This window comes from Actinia tenebrosa, unplaced genomic scaffold, assembly GCF_029948245.1.
Source record: "Actinia tenebrosa isolate PJP-AT-01 unplaced genomic scaffold, QUT_ActTen_1.0 PGA_scaffold6__47_contigs__length_16458017, whole genome shotgun sequence".
Taxonomy (NCBI): domain Eukaryota; kingdom Metazoa; phylum Cnidaria; class Anthozoa; order Actiniaria; family Actiniidae; genus Actinia; species Actinia tenebrosa.
This window is the reverse complement of record NW_028292583.1, coordinates 1,914,464-1,921,667: the sequence shown is the minus strand read 5'-3', so window position 1 is coordinate 1,921,667 and position 7,204 is coordinate 1,914,464.

The following is a 7,204-nucleotide window of genomic DNA, read 5'->3' as shown; positions in this document are numbered from 1 at the left end:
CAACACCAAGAAAGAGTCGAAAGAATTCAGACTTCAAAGCAAAAACATTGCGGTTTGGAAAAATAGATAAATGTCGAGTTTTGACCAATATTAGTGCTAAGGAAGGGAGGCGAAGGGGAGGGGAAATATGCAAACCCTCGCAATGAGCTTAGTGGCTTTGTTGGGAAAAAACATCTTGGTATTGAATTTCGAAGCGATACAGGCATTTTGATACAGAAAAAACCTTACTCCAAAATGATACTTATTTTTTAAAGCAAGTTTAAAAATATAAATGATCCCTTAACTGTTTTGTCTTGAGAAAAGCATTCAACCTGATGTTTTTAATGTACAGGCAAAGTTTTGCGCTTAGCCCTAAAAATATTTTCGCTTTAATCGAAGTTGGCCGGACACAAATAAAGTAAAGTACCAAAGATAAATTCCTAGCATACGTGAACTCCGGACCTATTACTTTAAGGCGGTATTGTAACTTCAAGACATTCTGAGTACTCCTTCGAAACATTTTCAGATCTAAGGATATTTAACCAGTATTTATACCTCAATGATTAAGCATTTCTTATATTAAAGCGTGAAACAAAAACAAAACGCTCCTTTTCGGTCATCGTTTTGTTTGAAAACTGCATGTATAGATTGATTTGGTCATCACGCGGCTGAAGTATATACATCTTAATTCACTTTTGGACCACGAGCATATTTTGGAATGCATTCTGCCACAAAAATTAGCAGCCATATTTGTCTCTTGGGATTTTCTACTTCGGATTTTATATTTTGTTTTTTTAAATCGGACTTCCTTCCAGCTTTTTCTCCGGATTTATTTGACCCCCTGTGTTGAGGAGTCCAATCAATTCCAGAAGAAAGGAAAACGTTTTTGTACCATATCTTCAAGTGACCGCTTCGCGTTTTTTTTTTTTTTTTTTTTTTTTTTTTTTTTTTTTGTTGTCTCTGAGTGGTAACATTTTTAAATACGTTTGAAATACGCCGGGTTAGGCAGAGTGAAAGCCAACAACCCTTTAACCGTGTACCCAGAGGCGACAGATGACTATATCAGTTAAGCCAAGATAAATCGTTAGTCAGCATTATTAATATTAATCGGCCATCATTGTTGTCGTGTATTGTAATAGTCACAGTACATCTTACGACAAACTCTGTAAACACTCTCAGTGGAGGAAAAATTCTCAAATCTATTAAATTACCGAGGTTTTGTCTTAGAGAGAGAGACAGAGACAGAGAGAGAAGAAAGAAGGAAGGAAGGAAGGAAAGGAGGAAGGGAGGAAGGAAGAAAGCCGGAGAGAGGAAAGAAAGGAAGGGAGGGAGAGAGAGAGAGAGAGGAATTAAGGTTCTCAATTAAAACGAGATCAGCTTTTACGTATTCTTGACCTTGGTATTACGTGGGAGTTTTCAAGGGTGGATGTACCAACAATATTAACAGTCACCCACTAAACCTATATTTAAGTGCGCCGGACAGTGGTAAGGAAGATTCTGGAAGAATGTAAATGTTCTTTCATTTTCTCTCCATCTGCCATTATAATAACACCCAATAGAGTATGTTAAATTGATTTTCGCAGTCTGTTCAGTGTGCTTAATAAAATAAGTGCGTTGGGAGTCATGGATCGATTTTTGTCGCAGATTGTTCGGAATTCACGTCTAGGTAAAACACATCAGTGAAAATAATTCGTGCGTCAGACGGATTAATTTTGTGATTGGCCCAGTATTTTTACTCTTCAAAAATCTGGCAGCTATTTAACCTCGAAATCTTCAGGTTTCTTGGTGGTCAAAGCCAAACGGCACCAAAATCGTATTATAAAAGACAAAGCGTGCAAACATGTATGAAGCCAAGGGGATTGGAGCAATTAAGACGGCTATAAATTTACCTTTTGTGAACACTGGGCTTAAGTAGATTAAGTGTTCTTAGCATATTAGCTGATGTGCCGGTCGTAATATTATGTTTATTGGATGTATAAACATTTTCATGACAAGTGTTAAATAATGATGTATAGTAGAAGCCGTTCGATGAAAGGGGAAGGGGGGAGGGGGGTTGATGATGTTCTTATCAAAGCAGTCTAATTTAAAAACCCGCAGAAAATTTAAAATTGCTGGTTATTGAGTTCCTAATGGAATCTGAGTGTTTACTAGTAAAAGAACGAGGCGGGTGATCTATACTTTAGATTCACTTCACGCGACACGCTAAAAAAAATTGTGTTAACTGTCGTAGTGATTAGAAAAACTCGTGCGGTTGGGATGAGGAGCAATGAAAGCTAATTGTGTTATCATCATTATAATTATCAATAGTTCATTAGGTGATCATCGTTATTACAATCCTATCATCATTATCGTCATTTCCATCATCTTCATCAACATACCTAACATCTTCATTCTATCATTATCCTTACCATCATCATCTGTATTAGCACCACTCCATATATTATATATCACCATCATATTCATTGTCATCATCATCATACTCATCATTATCCACTAAGTCCTTCTGTTTATCATTTTGCTAACATCATCAGTTAATATCTTCCTCACATCCCATGCATCACCATGTTCTTCATTGTCATCACCATCATACTCATCATTATCCATTACCACCATCATCAACATCAATATTTAACACCATCATCATCTTTTATACTATGCACCTTCCCATGTAGCATGTTCTACATGCATCCCAAACAAACACTTGGTTAAAGGAATTATCACTACTGACCGATCTTTATTACGCGAAGACGTTTTATCTGATAAAAATTAAGATTGTTTTCGATTCGTGCAGACTTCATTCATGTACATACATACATACATACATACATACATACATACATACATACATACATACATACATACATACATACATACATACATACATACATACATACATACATACATACATACATACATACATACATACATACATACATACATACATACATACATAAACTTTATTAACATGTCAAACTTCTAGCATGTCACAAGTAGCACACTAATCGGGGACACTAATGTACCGAGTAAAATATAGCCAATCAGAGACAGCTTCATCATGTGGAACGCGTGTTCGGCTTCAAAGAACAAAGTCCTCGAACGCAAAATACAAAAAACGTCTACGAAACCAGGACAGCCTTTGCTTCCTTAACTGGTTAGTGAAGACGTCTTTCGAATTTTAACAATTTAGACTTCCTCAATTAAATGAAATCTGCGACCAATTCATACTATAATATAGTTAAGTATTTGTACTTTAGCAGGTAGCTTGACAAATTCATTTTCTCTTCATGGATTTGAACGGGAAACTCGCCAAAAAAATGATACGGCCACTTAAGCATTCACTAAGTCACATGTCCCACCACGAACTAGTCTATAGCCTCTTTATGTAACACAGTGTCATATCTGACCAGCGCCCTTTTTGTTGATCGCTCGTTACCGTCTCCCCAAATTCTCGCTTCTCGAATAAAAAAAAACTCCTCGGGAGACAAGAGAGCCGGTCGACTTGGGGCAAGTCAAAATATATGCGCTATATGTTATAATAATTTATGGCCACTTGGATCATATCTCTATCTTGGCATGAGAGTCAATTGTTTTATTATTTCAGTACCTACCGTAATTAGTTAGTCACTGATATAACTGGTTTAACAGGTTTTGGCTGCATTAGTTTCATTCTGAATGATGCAATTCTTCATTCGCGCGTTGGAGCTTTTTCGTTTCCGTTCCTCAGATATATTTGAGCGATAACCATCGTAAAACTACATAAACTTATAGCCACAAAGCTCAATTGATTTACTACATATATCTAATGGCGATACTGATCTATTATAATGTATATCTATCTATAAATAGAAAACGACTGAACTCCGACAGAATTTGAACGAAAAACTTCGCTTCGAAACCGCACAATTGCTTGCCTTAAAACTCAAACGGTTTCTTTGAATTCGAAGACACTTTTTTTCATGTTTTCAAACCCAGCTAACACTGACATAGAAGTTAGAATATTAGATAGATTACTTCATTGTGCCCCGGTAATGCGCAGTGTAGATTGGATTACTTGGTTACCTACACTGTGACGTCACGCTACCGAAAAAAATATTTTTTCAATTCATATAGATATTCGTTAAAATTATAAAATTGCGCGAAGATTGTCGATAATCCATCGAATCTATGAATTTTTTGAATCTAACAATTTTTATGGAGAACTGGTACGTTGGCAAGCAAATTTTGCCTGCCAACCGTACATGTCTTAATTGTAAAATTTCATGTATTTACACGAAAATTAATAGTTAAAAATTAATTAATATTCAATAGTTTACGTACGTACGATCTTCGAGAAACTTCATTTTAACTAATATCTGTATGACAGCGTTGAATATCAACTCCTTTTTCAAATCAAACGAATTTCTCTACAGAGTGACGTCACGAAGAACCTCAATGCCACCACCTGAGCTACCGTCATGTCACTGGAAATGAAATCTTGTCATTAAATTGAAAGATGGTCATTTATAACCCACAATACAAAGAGAACAATTACTTAAAATATTCGTAACTGGTTTTGTCATCACACAGTAGAATGGCAAATGATTTAAGACATGTATAACCTGGCGTCAAGACTTCCTTTCCAGAAGAATAGGCGAATATCTCAGGGACTAATCGTTAAACAGATTGGGGATTCGATAAGGAATGTTTTTCAAATTCGTTTGGGATTTAACTTTAAAAAACAACTTTCCTTTCTTCCTTCTTTCCTTTCTTTCTTTCACTCGGTATTCATTCATTTGATACATCATTTCTTGCTATCTTTCTTTCGACGAAAATGAACTAAAATCAGATGACTCAGCATGCCAAGATAAATATATATCCAAAAAGTACCATTGTGTATACTGAATAAATATTGCAAGTAGATAACACACGGGCTTAGTGTCCAAAGGGATTTACGATGTCTGGCTCTCTTAATTATCACAACGATATCAAATATAATCGAATTCTTGATTATTATCCTTGTTAACTCGATCTTCGTCGTCCTATATCGAGGAGTGCAAAGTAATGTAGCATGATGCAATTGATGGCTGAGACTCGAGAGCGTGTGCGCAGGAATACGTTTTTTTTCCACCGGAGACTTACAATATATTTCCAAAAGAGGAAAAGTAATGAATCCTGACAGAAAATGGATTAATCGAAAACCTATCCTTGATAATGCAATGGATAAGAAATTTTCTTAAAGTTGGCGACAATTAATACCCAACGTAGAGACTAATCCGTCTGGGGATTGTTCAACTTGGGATAATCCACTAGTGTGATTGCGCAGCGCTGAACAAAGGAATGACGCAAATTAAGTTGATTAGTTGCCCCCGCGATGGAGCAAAAGGATTGGATCGATTTGATGAGTAACGAAATAGTTTTTGAATCACGTACATTGATGCTCGATCGAGATCAAGATAAACACCGTCATTTAGTCAACTAGCAGTAACACGATCGTTATGAATTAAACGACATAGTAACATCAATCACTGGCATCATCCATCAACAGTTACACATGATGTAAAATGCAGCATAACCATCGTTATCTTTATCATCATCACCATCATCATCACTTCATCATCATCATTATCATCCTCGTCATCCCCACATCATCCTCGACATCATCATCATTATCAACATCATTATCACTCTCACATCATGATCATCCTACATCATCATCCCCACATAATCAACATCATTCCACATCATCATCATCTCTACATCATCATCATCTCTACATCATCATCATCATCCAGCATCATCATCATCCTCAAATCATCATCACTATCATAATCATCATCACTATCATAATCATTATCCCACATCATCATCATCACTATCATCATCTTTATCTCATATCATCATCATCATCACTATCATTATCATTATCCCACACCACCACCATCATCATCATCACTATCATCATCATTATCCCACATCATCATCATCATCCTCACATCATCATCATTCCCAAATAATCACCATCATCCTCACATCATCATCATTATCCTCAATATCATCGTCATCATCAACAGCATCTCCAGATCATCATCATCGTCAATGTAACGACGACGGAAAACGACAACGACAACAACGGCATCCCCACTAATCACAACATAATCCGACCGCATTGTAACTCAGTCAGGGCCGATTTATTGTATGTCATTGTTTAACACCACTGACGACACCGACTTGCATGAGACACCTGCAGGTAAGATCTAAAAGACATACATCTTCACCAGTACAAATGAATACTATGATATATTCCTGTCAAAGCAATGCCCTACAAAATTGGCCTAATTATCACATGACGCTTTCATTCCATTGAAAGCGTTTACTCTGAGTTAAGGCAATGATCCCTCTGTTGTACTGAATGATTTACGCATACAGGCATAATTATCCCAAAGAGCTTTTTCCAGACAAGCATCGATTATTTTATTCAGGACAAAAATACTTGCACCTCTGTCATAACTTAGCAGATATCTCAGCTTATGCAGCCCATACTAACGTTTCCAAGCCTAGAAAATCCTATAGATACACTGTTGTGACGTTAGGACTACGATCTTGACTAGTTGTTATTCTATAAAAGTGTTGCCGTCTCAAAACATTTTCTTGCAAACAAACAATCAAAGGTATTTATCAGTAAATATTTCTCTATTTTTAAACCAGCCATTCAAGTGTATTACTGTAAGTAATTGTTCAAAATCTCTTTGTGCAATATTCCGGCAAAGCCACATCGCACGTCAAAGTGGTCGCCTTATCGCCAATCCATCCAGAATATTCGATTTATTGTTCTACGCCTTTCTACTCCTGTTTCAATAATCTTTTAGCTTCCAATCCAGCGAGAGCGCTTACTAATTTCTCCCATAATAACGTTCACCATAACACTCTCTAATGGAAGTGACTGGCACGGAAACAGTAATTCCGCAACAAAACTTAGGTGGCGAACTAATTGCGTGGAGCCCTTGGCCTAGCTAAAATGATAAAAAGAGTAAAGGATATTTCTTGAAATTACGATGCTGTGCGCGGCATATATGCTTCCAGTTCATACAACGAAAATCAGCGGATTCCTAGCAAATAGCGACTCGTTTTGTCAAAGTTCTTTATTATTCATTGTTTTTAGTTTTTCATGAATTCAATGGGCAAAACTATTTATAAGGGTCGACTTTATAACGATTGGTTAGTAATCCATAATATTTAATGCTATCAA